This window comes from Electrophorus electricus, chromosome 1 (genome assembly GCF_013358815.1).
Source record: "Electrophorus electricus isolate fEleEle1 chromosome 1, fEleEle1.pri, whole genome shotgun sequence".
Classification (NCBI taxonomy): Eukaryota; Metazoa; Chordata; class Actinopteri; order Gymnotiformes; family Gymnotidae; genus Electrophorus; species Electrophorus electricus.
The window spans coordinates 4,210,713-4,222,736 of NC_049535.1; the positions used below are offsets into that span (position 1 = coordinate 4,210,713).

The following is a 12,024-nucleotide window of genomic DNA, read 5'->3' on the forward strand; positions in this document are numbered from 1 at the left end:
CGAACCTACGGAATCTCACACATGGAGAACATGGCAGGAAATGGGGGGTGCAGAGGGAGGTCTGATTGGCGCGACCTGCTGGCTAAATCACAGACGCACATTTGCTGTGCACTCGAGTGGCCCTCTTCGCAAGGCGAGTGCACTTTCAGGAAAATGCGGAGAGCCGCTTCAGTCTGATTGGATTAGGATGCAAGCAGGCCAGGGAGCGCCAGGGAAGCACTCAAGGCCCCTGCCAGACATTTAATGGGCGAGGCCAACAAAGAGCCAAAATACACAGATCACGCTAAATTATATTAAACCTAATGAGACGGATCATGCTTAAGTTTGGGAGAGATGTGTGCATTTTAGATCAAAAGACTTCACGGTTGACAGCTGTTGGACGGTGCCACGGCCTACGCCAGCCATGCAAGAGAGTACTGACTGATTAATGGTTTGGTACCGGTTTTGGTAGATTGTCGAGTGACCTGGAGCGCTGTGGTCTACTCCATCCACCATGTCCCCGGTATCCGGTCCTGAGAGCAGCAAGTCTGACGGGCCCAGTGGACAAGAGGACACGCCCCCGATATGCAGGGACACATGGCTCTCTTGTTGCTCTAGCTCCGGATGGAGGCTACCGGGTTCCCACAGTCTGCCTCGCTGGGTTCAATCGGCCAGAGTGGCCCTTGAGAAGGAGCTGTCTGGGGGGAAGGCATGTTCTCCCTTCCTGCCTTTCAGTCAGATTAGAGAGGCTGTGCAAAGGGCCACCAAGCCGGGGTCAAAGGGTCCCTGCTGCCTCCTCCAATCCGAGCGCGAGTCTTGCTTTCTTTCCCCTATCTCCTTTGCCTTTTTTGATGGAGCGGAAGTTTGACACACGACAACGCTCCACGGCCACTACAGTAAATCTCCCATAATCCTTGTGTAAACATTTACTGTACTAGGAAATGAAATAGAAACAAAGAGAATACTGTGCAACAGGAATATGTCTCAGGGCTCAGCAAGTGCTAAGACAAATGTTCCCCAACCGAACATTAAGACAGTTCCCTCGGCAAGAAGCAACGCCACAATTTTAGGCAGTGGATGACCATTCTGTCACTGGAAATGAAAGCTAAATGGCCTTAAGATAATATTCCCCTTATTGCTGGGTTTATCAATCTCGCTTTGGAGTTGTCCCAACACTGTTATTTTTTCCACCTCCAAATATTACTCCTTGGGCAGCATGTGGGATTAATGAATCATATGAAATATTTCCATTGTTAAAATGTTAGTAGCAGTTGTGCTAGTTTGGTTACACCAGCTGTTGTTGTCTGTCTTTGATAAATTGTTAACAGCGAGTCAGTGCTGTGTTTACAGTGGCACAAGTCCAAATATTTTATTTTAAATACTGTTTAGTCCTTGGCAAGAAAAAACAACAACAAAAAACCCCCAGGAAGCTAGCATGATCCATGGATACCAGATGTGTAGGATCCATGATGAAGAAAGCAAAGACAACTACAAAATACAAATGTAGATGATTCTTATTAGAATGAGGCTTATTATTTAGTTAACAATCCTAAGACATATTATTGAGTAATTCTGGTGAATTATTCACCAATTACATTGAAACTAATATGAAAGGCATGTAGATAAGAGGGAGGCAGGAGTGAAATTCCAGACCGCCAAGCTGATCAGGGGGTGTAAGGAGTTAAAGACATCTGGATTTCTCTCCTTTAAAATTGTGCTATTAACTCTTTTCTCTCCATGCAATGGATTTCAATTCGGCATCATTTGGATTAAGCTTTCTTTTATAGGCCATTGCCATGGATACACAGGGACAAAGGGCCCGATCATTCGTTCTGCCTTCTGTCTGGAGGGCGACAGAGACGTCATGTTCCATGAATGTCACTCTCTCCAGAGAATGAGTTTCATTATGACCTCACTTCCTGAGGCTCTGGAAAATGTTAGGCGTTTTCCCCTTTTCCACACACCCCTCACTGGACGCTGTTTTCATCCAAAGGGGAAATGAATCTGAAATCCATCCATCACGCAAAACACCTTTAAGAGTCTCTCATGTGTGGGTCATCCTGAATCTCCTTCTCTAGAGCAAATTACCACTACCTACAAAAGCTTATTTTTTATTACTTGAACTTCTGTACTTGGATAAATAAGGCAAAAAAAGCAAATCTAACCCGTTTTTTAAAACTCAAACGACCAGAATGCGGAATGCAGGAAAATTAGACCCACTTACAGTGAGACTGGAGCCAGCAAGCCTCATGTGGGAAACTAAGCACTCAGCAGTACTGAAAGTCTCCGCTCTTGGCACTGAAAGAAGCTGTTGATAGCCATATTCCAGTGACACGGCCGCAACCGATAACTTTTACAAACAAGAAAGCCACAAATGTTACCTACTGCGTAATCAAGCATAATGCAACGTCGTCTCCAATCCTTGCGGTGAATTTTGGGTCTGAAGGTTAGGGACAGCCTACGTCAGCTTTGTGCTGTTTTATTGGTGACCACTCAGATGACCCAGCAAGAGCTGAGGAAAAATGGCAGGCTATAATAAGACCATAAAGCATCTCAAACATACCCTATTATCCTCTTAAAAGGATCAGACATGGCCCTTTTATTCACCTTCACACACTCCTAAAATATTCCAGTCCTTTCAAGCGCAATTTGGTAAAAACATTATGGGATTGCTAAGGTTCCTGAGTTTGATATCATCTCCAAGGGACCAGATTAGTCCTAACCATTTGCATTGCCAGGGCCATACTAATGTGCCTTCTGATTTATGTTTACCTAATGCGGTTTTACACACATTGTTATGGCCTCTCCCCATGCATGCGCACACATACACACACAGGCGTGCACACACACACACACACACACACACACACACACACACACACACACACACACACACACTACAGAAAAACAGAAAGCATAAACTGTAGCATTTTAATAAGGGAGTGCGCATATTATTGGACATTTTCATGATAGGAGACACTTTTGCAACTTAACCTACTACTGCCTCGGAGAGCTTCACCCTTGTCTCACCACACCCTGGTCTCTGGCAGTGAGAGATGGAGCTGCAATTGAATATATCCCATCTGGACCTGGCCAGCATATGCTGAAAAACACATAAGTCTCTGTGGCGAGGTCTGGATATCATTATACTCCTACTCAAACTCTCACACTCCTCCCTCTTCTCCATGAACCACTCTCTCTCTCTCTGACTTTCTCTCTCACACACACACACACAAGCTCTCTCATCCACTTTTCCATTCTGCGTCTTTTTCTCTTCCGTCTTTCCCATACATTTTTCCGATTCTAAACGTTCCCCCTCCCTGCCCTGTGCATTGCCCCCGTCTCTGGCGAGGGAAGAGGAGACGAGTGCTGTGGTCCTGGGGACGGAGGTTAGGGGACCGTACTGTGGCTGGAAACGGAGCCGTGTGACTACAGCATGTGCTGAATGAACACCTGCAGCTGCTTGTTGCTGAGACAAGGGGTGAAGAGAACACACACACACACACAAACACACACATGCGCGCACACCTGCACACACACACACACACACACACACACAAACCACAAATCCCAAGACAAGGAGTAAAGAGAAGACACACACAACAATTCCTGAGATGAGGGTTGGAGAGAACACACACACATGCACGCACGCACGAACACCCCACAAACACTGACTCAAGGGGTGAAAAGAACAAACGCATACACCTCTAGATAGATAGATAGATAGATAGATAGATAGATAGATAGATAGATAGATAGATAGATAGAAAACAAATAAAAGTTTTTGTCATTTGAATACAATCAGCATATATAGACTTCGTTAATGCCACATAAATGGACTACAATTAATCATTTACTTGACAAAAACATTAATTCATTGTCACCATATTTTCACTTTGTGAGTGAAGTAAACCACTGATTGACTTTTGGAGTGAATATGGATAGAGAGTGAACTGAAACGGAGACAGAAGAAAACGAACGAGAGACAGAGGGAGGAGCTGACACAGCTGAGTGGAGAGCAGCTCACTACCCCAAACCACCATCTGCGTATGACTATGCAGCGAGATGAGGCACATTTACATGTCACGCTTGGAGGCCTAAAGAGATGTCAAAACAACACTGACTCGGAGCCCTTGGCTATGCTCTCTCTTCCCCATCTGATGTGCATAATCAGTGGCCACTCTGGCACCTTATATGATCACATGGTCCTAAACCATTTTCAGAAGATACTAACACTGTCACAGACGACAGGGGGACATATGCCAGAGCACTGAGAACTCTTCACACCAAGTTCCAAATAAACTGCAATGGGAAACCAGTTTGGCAGTAAACCAGCGCTGAAACACCGCTTTCCACAGGGGTTTCTGAAAAAGAGAACGGCTGTCCAAGTAGTTTTGGTCAAGCATCTACATGGGTTTCAGCCACAGAACATTGTGACATTTCAGGGCTCATATTAGATATTTCACAGAGAGAGGCTGCACCACCAGTCGAACCATGGATCAGCACTTCCTTCCTCACGCGTACAGGAGCACCATGGGAAAATGAGGAGAAAAGTGGAGTGAAGGCAATGACCCGGGAAGTGTGGGTCTCTCTGGCATGACATCATCCTGTCCAAAGCCTTTTCAAAGACTTCTATGCCATGTCAGGGAGATTAAATGTGGGAAACAGCTTTGTTTCGCAGCAACTCTAACATGTTTATTGTACCAGGTGAGTGCTCCATACATCTGGGCTGTTGCAAGACACAAAGGTAGCATTTGTTATCCTAACTGAAAGGCACAGACTCACTCTGCTTCAATACTTCAGTGAATATGGTGCAACTGTACAAAGAGGACCAGCACTAGAGGACTAGGTTGGTACAATGAGAAAGAGAGAGAGAGAGAGAGAGAGAGAGCGAGAGAGAGAGAGAGCGAGAGAGAGAGAGATTAAATCTGGATTACAGATTTGCAGACCTGAACTTGAAAGACTCAAGGGCTGCTAACTCAATTAATTAAAGTCTCAAAATAAAGGCAATTGGAGGATATCAAGTTCAAGTTTGGTTTATTTGTCACATACATAGTCATACACAGTATAACTCGCAGTAAAATGGTTGAGAGTGCTCTGTCCAAACTGAGGAAAAAGAAAACAGGGGTGCATAGAGGAATATATATCTATATATGTACAAAAATATATTAACAATGTATGTACAATATATGTATATTATGTTTATATACACAGAACATTCTTAACTATCAGAACATTCTTAACTACTTGAATCTATGTTGTTATGAGAGACATAACAGATGACCTACAGCATGCATAACATCTAGAAAGTGTAAAATTATTTGTAATATATAACGACTATCTTTACAGACTTGAATAAGACCACCACCCTGCTCTGATTCAAATAGTCCAATTACGTAATGGTTAGGAAAACAGGCCAAGAAATCTGTTTGCTTATACATCACGCCAACAGACTTTTCAAATTAATGTCCTCCTAAGACTTTGAAGATGAGATCACTATCATCTGAGATAACAAGCAGCTGGAGTTCATCCAGTTCAAGACAACGAGAGAAAGAAAGAAAGAAAGAGAGACAGAGAGAGAGAGAGACAGAGACAAAGAGACAGAGAGAGAGAGAGAGAGACAGAGACAGAGAAAGAGAGACAGAGAGAGAGAGAGAGAGACAGACAAAGAGACAGAGAGAGAGAAAGAGACAGAGAATGCATGAAAAACAGGTATCGATCACAAATCGATACTGTGCCTAGAATGTCTTTTTCATGTTGAGGAAGGAGGCTGGGTTATATGGTCCCTCTCTCCATCCATCACAAGCACAAACTGGGACATGAGAAGAATTACATTTGTCATCTAGCTACATTATATATAATATAATATATATATTATATATAAATATGATGTATATCTGTGAATATTTTTGTGTGAATATTTTTATTTCATGGGCATTAAAGATATTCATTGTATATAACAGTCTTTGTTTTGGGAGAAATCTGGTTCTTGTTTTATTGAAATGTAATAAAATGTGACATGATCCAATTATCTATATACAATATAATAGTGGTAATATAATCTTGATTATCAATTTAAGCATACATTTCTGTTAATTCCAATTAATGTTTTAACACAAATGTGATGATTAAAATAAATAAGTAAATATTATTTAATGAAGAAAACAGGCAGCAGTTTGCAGAGAAAATCACAGAAAAGAAACTAGAAATATCACTTTAGTGATATTGTAACATGGACTAAGATGAGGCAGAACAAATGTGGCATGATGGATGTTTATCTAAGGCAAATCCATTCTCATTAACATTAACCTTAAACCTGGCATTTCACATCATGAAAAATGACCAAAGAAAGCTATTTTTGAATGACTATAGCTCAAAATATGTTTTTAAAATAATTTCTCGCATTGTTTTAATGCTTTTAAAACATTTTTGCTGTATAATTTTGAGTCTGTTAAGGATATTTAAGAGACAATTCTTTTCACCACTTATATAGATTATTTTTTAAGAAATCAAGAAATGTCCAACAGTTGAAAAAAAAAAGTTGTTTTTTTTTTGGCAATATCACCCAGTCCAAGTGAGTTATATAATAAACTGTGGTATGAACATATCACCCTATGTTTATCTAACAGCTCTCCTCTGAAGTGTGGAAACCCACCTGGGCCACAGAAAATCCCAAATGCATGGAGGTCTATGTGCTGAGGTACAGAGATACAGGAAGTGTGTGTTTAAGCAACATTATAGAATTGAAGTTTCCCAAAACAATGAGCCTAAATCACAACAGAGGGATAGCCACTCCTTTCCTTTGAACTCATAGAAAGTTTAAAGCTTCTATTAATCACAGGTTATAAGATCACAACACTGCACTAGTACTGTGAGCAACCCATTATATTGCTTTCCTGCTTCTGTTATCCCCAACATTAAGTATTTCAGGAACAGACACATTAACCACAAGTAGCACCAAGATTTTCAAGTTCCCATTAGCAAAGTATTGCTACTAAGCGCTGTACCTTGGTGCATGGTTTAGGATATGGTCAAATAGTGCTAGTGAAAGTTAAGAACAACCTCCAATCTCTGTTGATCCGTTATCAATCCACACCCAGCTCTGCTCATACCGGCCCCTCCATGGCTGGCTGCTACCTGCTCTGTTGACCCAGATGACGCCTCCCAGCTGTAAGGACTGTGGTGCAGCCCATTCTCAGCATCTGAATGAACCACATCCTGTTGGCTCTCTCAGAGGGCCCCCAGCCGTGTGAACCCTGGGTCGAGGAGCCCAGTTATGTGGTCAGGGGTCAAGGCCAGTACCACAACCCTTCGGTGCACACTCAATCGCCAGGCTCAGCCTCCATCCCTCCATCCAGCTGGTAGAATGGGTGGATGGATGGGCGTGTGGAGAACAGGCCATGTTTAAACTGTTTAAGCAGTTCTATGGAACTGGCGAGGGTACAGAAGAGATGCTGCCAAATGTCATGGATCATTTCAGTGATGGTGCAGAGCACAAAATCTTCATGTGTAAAAAGCCTTAAAACCATTAGAATGATGGCAGTTAACATCTTAAGACTGTAAATAGATGAAGAGGTACTGGGTGACCAGAAATAACTCATGTAGCTCCTCTAAAAAGGACAGGGTTCTAATCCTAATCTAAGTCATGCACTCCACCAACTAAAAGGAGGAGAGAGGAGGAGATCAGAGGGGAGGAGAGGAGAGGAGATTGGTTCATGCCGGCGGACCTCACCCAGTCCCTTGGGGTCTCTCTCATTTCCTCTAATCCACTTTGGGCTCAGACAGCCCTGAGCACATCAGCTATGGAGCTGCTCGGACAAACACAATCAGCACAGAAATATCTCTTCTGCTCTTGTCTCAATCTGGTACCATAGATTTGTAAATCCTGTTTCTTTTTAAAGCTACAAAACAATGCTGCCAATAATTTTATTCTCCTTACACTGAGCCATAAAGTAGCTATTAGGTCTCTGAGAGTATTCATTATATAGTTCTATTAAAATTGTGGAGATAAGTGAACAGTATAGAAGTAAAATACAATAAAATGTTTGACTATGCAGCCAGTCCTCATCAGTGCGCAATATTTACAACATAGGACTGATGACAAATACATAACTTTAACATCAGAAGCAAAGATCACGATGTGAACTGGGAGATCATGTTTGCTGCTCCCTCTGTCCACAAACGTGGGCCCAGGCCCTCAGTGAAAAACATCGTTTTATTTCCTAGATCACAGACTCAGCCAATTAGTACCTGAACAACAGGAACGCACAAATGGTGCTTACTCCCTGCACCCACACGGTGCTCTGGAGTGCTGCAAGGTTCTGAGACTCCAAGCCCCAAAATAAAGGCCTAAAATTCCCGGCAGTCCCATGGGAGGCAGCTGGAGAAACATGGTGAAGAGGACCAGCATGCCTGCCCGGCGTGGCTGAGGGAGTTGCACTATAGATCACGACTTAAATTCGGCCCGAGCATGCCCTCCCCCAACCGACTTCCAGGGGGAGTCACCCGTGGGGAGCATGTGTCCCTCACCTGTCGTTACCCTCTTGAGGCAGCTGGTCCCTGATCACTCCACACCCTCCTTGGCGCCTCCCCTCCCGCCTCTAAATAAGGGTCAGCCATCTTGGACGGTAAACAGCCCCACTGCCCCAGGGCCACCCTGCCTGCCACCTGGCTGACTGTAACACTGTCTGTGCTGTGAAATTAATTAAGTTGCATCCTCCCCAGCAGGTAGCTAGTAATAACAAAACAAAACCACAGGTCTCTAAGAGTGGGTATGAGAAAGTTGCTCTTAAAAAAAAGTAGCAGCATTGAACAACCAATACCTCCCAACCTGTGCCTCTTAGAGATTGAAGAGGGAGGAGGTATGAGCTGGCAAAAAGCGCAGCTAACCAAGCAGTGCTCGGTAGCACACATACGGGCTGACTCATCTCTGCTGTGATTGGCATTTTGTGTGCTCAAACACATGAACACAAAGCACATGCTTTCTGAAGTGCATGCGTTATTGTTAATAAACAGATAAATGCACCCCAAATGCCCAGCTATGCCCTCTCGTGAGTGGACCTCCACACCCTGGAGAAATGAACAGGCATTACATACACAAACACGCACTGTTCCACCACTACAAAGTGACCTTGCCCTGTGTTTCGCCCCTACAAGGTGACCCCACCCTTGAAGACAGAGAGGCTGCACGATGGTGGGGAAGACAAAAACCACACTGAAGAGTTAACATGGTATAACCACAATGGGAAAAAGTTCAGCAAGCTAGCAAAAAAGTATTATTATTATTATTATTATTATTATTATTATTATTATTAATTATTAAGTAGTAGTAGTAGTAGTAATTATTACTACTATTATTATTAATTTCCAGTGCATCATCAGCTCGAGACACATACAATAAACTAAAAATGATATCTTATGACTCCATGGATTGATAATGTGATATAATATGATATGATGACTCGAAGTTACACGTATATAGCACCTTTCTCCGTACCCAAGGACGCTTTACAATCAACACACAACATAACGTTTTTACATCCAGTCAACACAGATTAAATTTGCTTAGGAAATTTACCAAAATCAAACACATCTAAGGTTATTTGAGGTTGCAAATATTTAGAAGGTGGACTGTCAGAGACGGATCTTTATGCAATAATGGACGACACAAGTTGATTGATATAGTTGAGGTGCGTGACTATTTTACATAGTATTATGCATTATTAGTCTTCAGGAACGGGGTTCCTTAAACAGCCTATTCTAAGTCCTTATGCAGGAGAGCTAACCTTTTACTGTAAGGTGCGGTTCAGATGTGAAAACACAGTTCGCATTGTTGTTGCAATAAACCGTCTGGATATGCTTTAAATTTCAGTCCTTCGCGGGTGTTTCTGATTCCGAGGCACCTTCTAAACCATCCCTTCCCGGTTAAACACGGACCGAAATAACCTGCCGTCGCAGTACAGTTCTCGTGTTGTCAGTTCCCTGTTGCTCGGAGATAAATGATCACTTGGGGGATTAGTCCACACCGTTGCTTAGCAAGCTGAACGGGCCTCGCGAGGGACGTGCGTGGCAGTATGACGTCATCACCGAGTGTTTCGCTCCGGTAAGCGCAGACGGGATTTGTACGTGAACCATGTCGCGCGTAAAAAACAACGTCGTTACTGTCAGAGATACCACCGGCTAGCCGCGTAAGAGGCCGCACCAGTGGCGCATCAGCACGGAAGGTCTGAGTGCGAAAACTCCCCGACACGGCTGCAGTAGAGAGTGGGTGATAATAAAAAAAAAACCACCCCTCCGACATCACAATCATTGCCGTGGTTAGGTTCTGTATTTACGCGAAGTCAGTTCTGCGAAACAACGGATTTAGCAATCACAAACAGCTTTCAGGACCATTGGTGCGATATGCACTTGTGTGGCAGCTATTTGTGAGCAGAGGCATGGGCATGATAAATGGAAACTGGTAAACAAGGAATCGTTTTTGATGTCAAATAGTAGTCAGCATATCAACATATCAGGATAACGCTTTTGCCTGATAGTATCCATGCCCGTGAGATAAGTAGAAGTAAAAGCTGAATATTTTATCAATACGCATGTTGTCAAAAATATTGCAACCACCAAATCAGAAGGGCTACAACCTTCGATGGCATTTACTGTGGCCAAATACAGCTCTTCTCAATAACAAACTCCAGCACAGCACAGCACCCGACCACGCCTGTTTGCATCGTACCGTTATTCAATCGCCTTTAGGATGGATTACCATTCTGTCCTTGATCTAAATAGCAGACCCAGAAAAGGAAATAATATGCAGGAACCCTGCGAAATTGACCAAACCATCTGTGCGTCAGCAAAATTGTCATACGATAATCACGCAATTAGCGATTTGGGTACTCTACAACTCCAGTCGGGGTCGTTGTATTGACTGATTTCATTGACGCAAACTAGAAGATAAATTGTCTAATTTGTCCGTTGCAGCGTCTCCATCATCTCCATCAACGTCTCTTGCCCCTTGCCTTCATTAAAATAAGCCATTTTTTTTCAATGAAAAAAGCAAGACTAAACGTGCAGACTATATTTACATTTTTTCTCCATCCATCTACGTTCGTTTAATTAGTCTAATATATAATATTAGTGTGTATTTACACTTACCTAGAAAAGAATAAGTAATGAAGTTCACCGCCTTACGAGTCCGCAACGAGCAAACGAGAGGCTGGCCAAGAAGCACGGGGAGTGACCAGCGGAATCCGCACTGCCTCCTCCCTCTCTCAGCACTGGCAACTGCTGCACTGAGCTAAGAGGGCGGGGATGGACGTGCTAAAGGAGTCTCTCTCTCACGTAGGTCCAGTCCAGAGGAAAAATTAGCAGCCTGGGACAGAGGTGCGGAGCTTCTTGACTTGGCTTTTTCCGATTTGCATTGGCGACACTCATCTTATTAGGAAACCTCTTGCAGGATATTCCGCAGTAAGCCAAATGAACGAAATGTTTAACATAACGGTTAGAGTCAGTGTTGTGTGAATCACATAAATATTTGCTAACGTGGGTACACCCCTAACCTCTCAATTAAGCATTTCAAGTTCCCGATCCGTTGGCTGGCTTTCAGCGTATTCCTGCGCAGTGCATCTATAACGTATTCATATTTCACCAGGCACTACTTCACAGAGCAGACTTCTTACTTGGTGCGGTAAAGTAACTGTCTATAAGCCAGTCGGACGTCACACCACACTGGCTTCCACTGTCATCGTCCTCAAATGAAATGTTTTTGTTTTGTGGTCTAGGACAAATAATTAGGTAATTGTTGCAAATATTTGAAGGAAAAAAAATTCAGGTCGTAGGTTGTTAAACAAAATAGAAAACGTGGATCAAAGGCATTTTGATCATTAAAATGTATTATTTTAAAAAGATTCATGTTCAGTAATTTATATTTATAGCATTTGGCAGGCACCCTTATTCACAGACATACACGTTTGCCATCACATCACACAACCTGCTCTACCAGCTATACAATCTATTACTTACTACTGATGTAGACTGAGGAATACTGGAGTCTAA

General features: G+C 43.0%; 1 protein-coding gene across 2 annotated transcripts in view; it reads right to left on the reverse strand.

Moving 5' to 3' along the window:
• Window positions 1-11,266, reverse strand: part of sptbn1 (spectrin, beta, non-erythrocytic 1) — a 53,635-nt gene extending 42,369 nt beyond the window's left edge. For both annotated transcript variants that reach the window (XM_035524116.1, XM_035524112.1), the window contains exon 1: window positions 11,125-11,266. The gene's annotated coding sequence lies outside the window, so the exon portion shown is untranslated. The remainder of the gene's footprint in view (window positions 1-11,124) is intronic.
• Window positions 11,267-12,024: the final 758 nt, after the last annotated feature.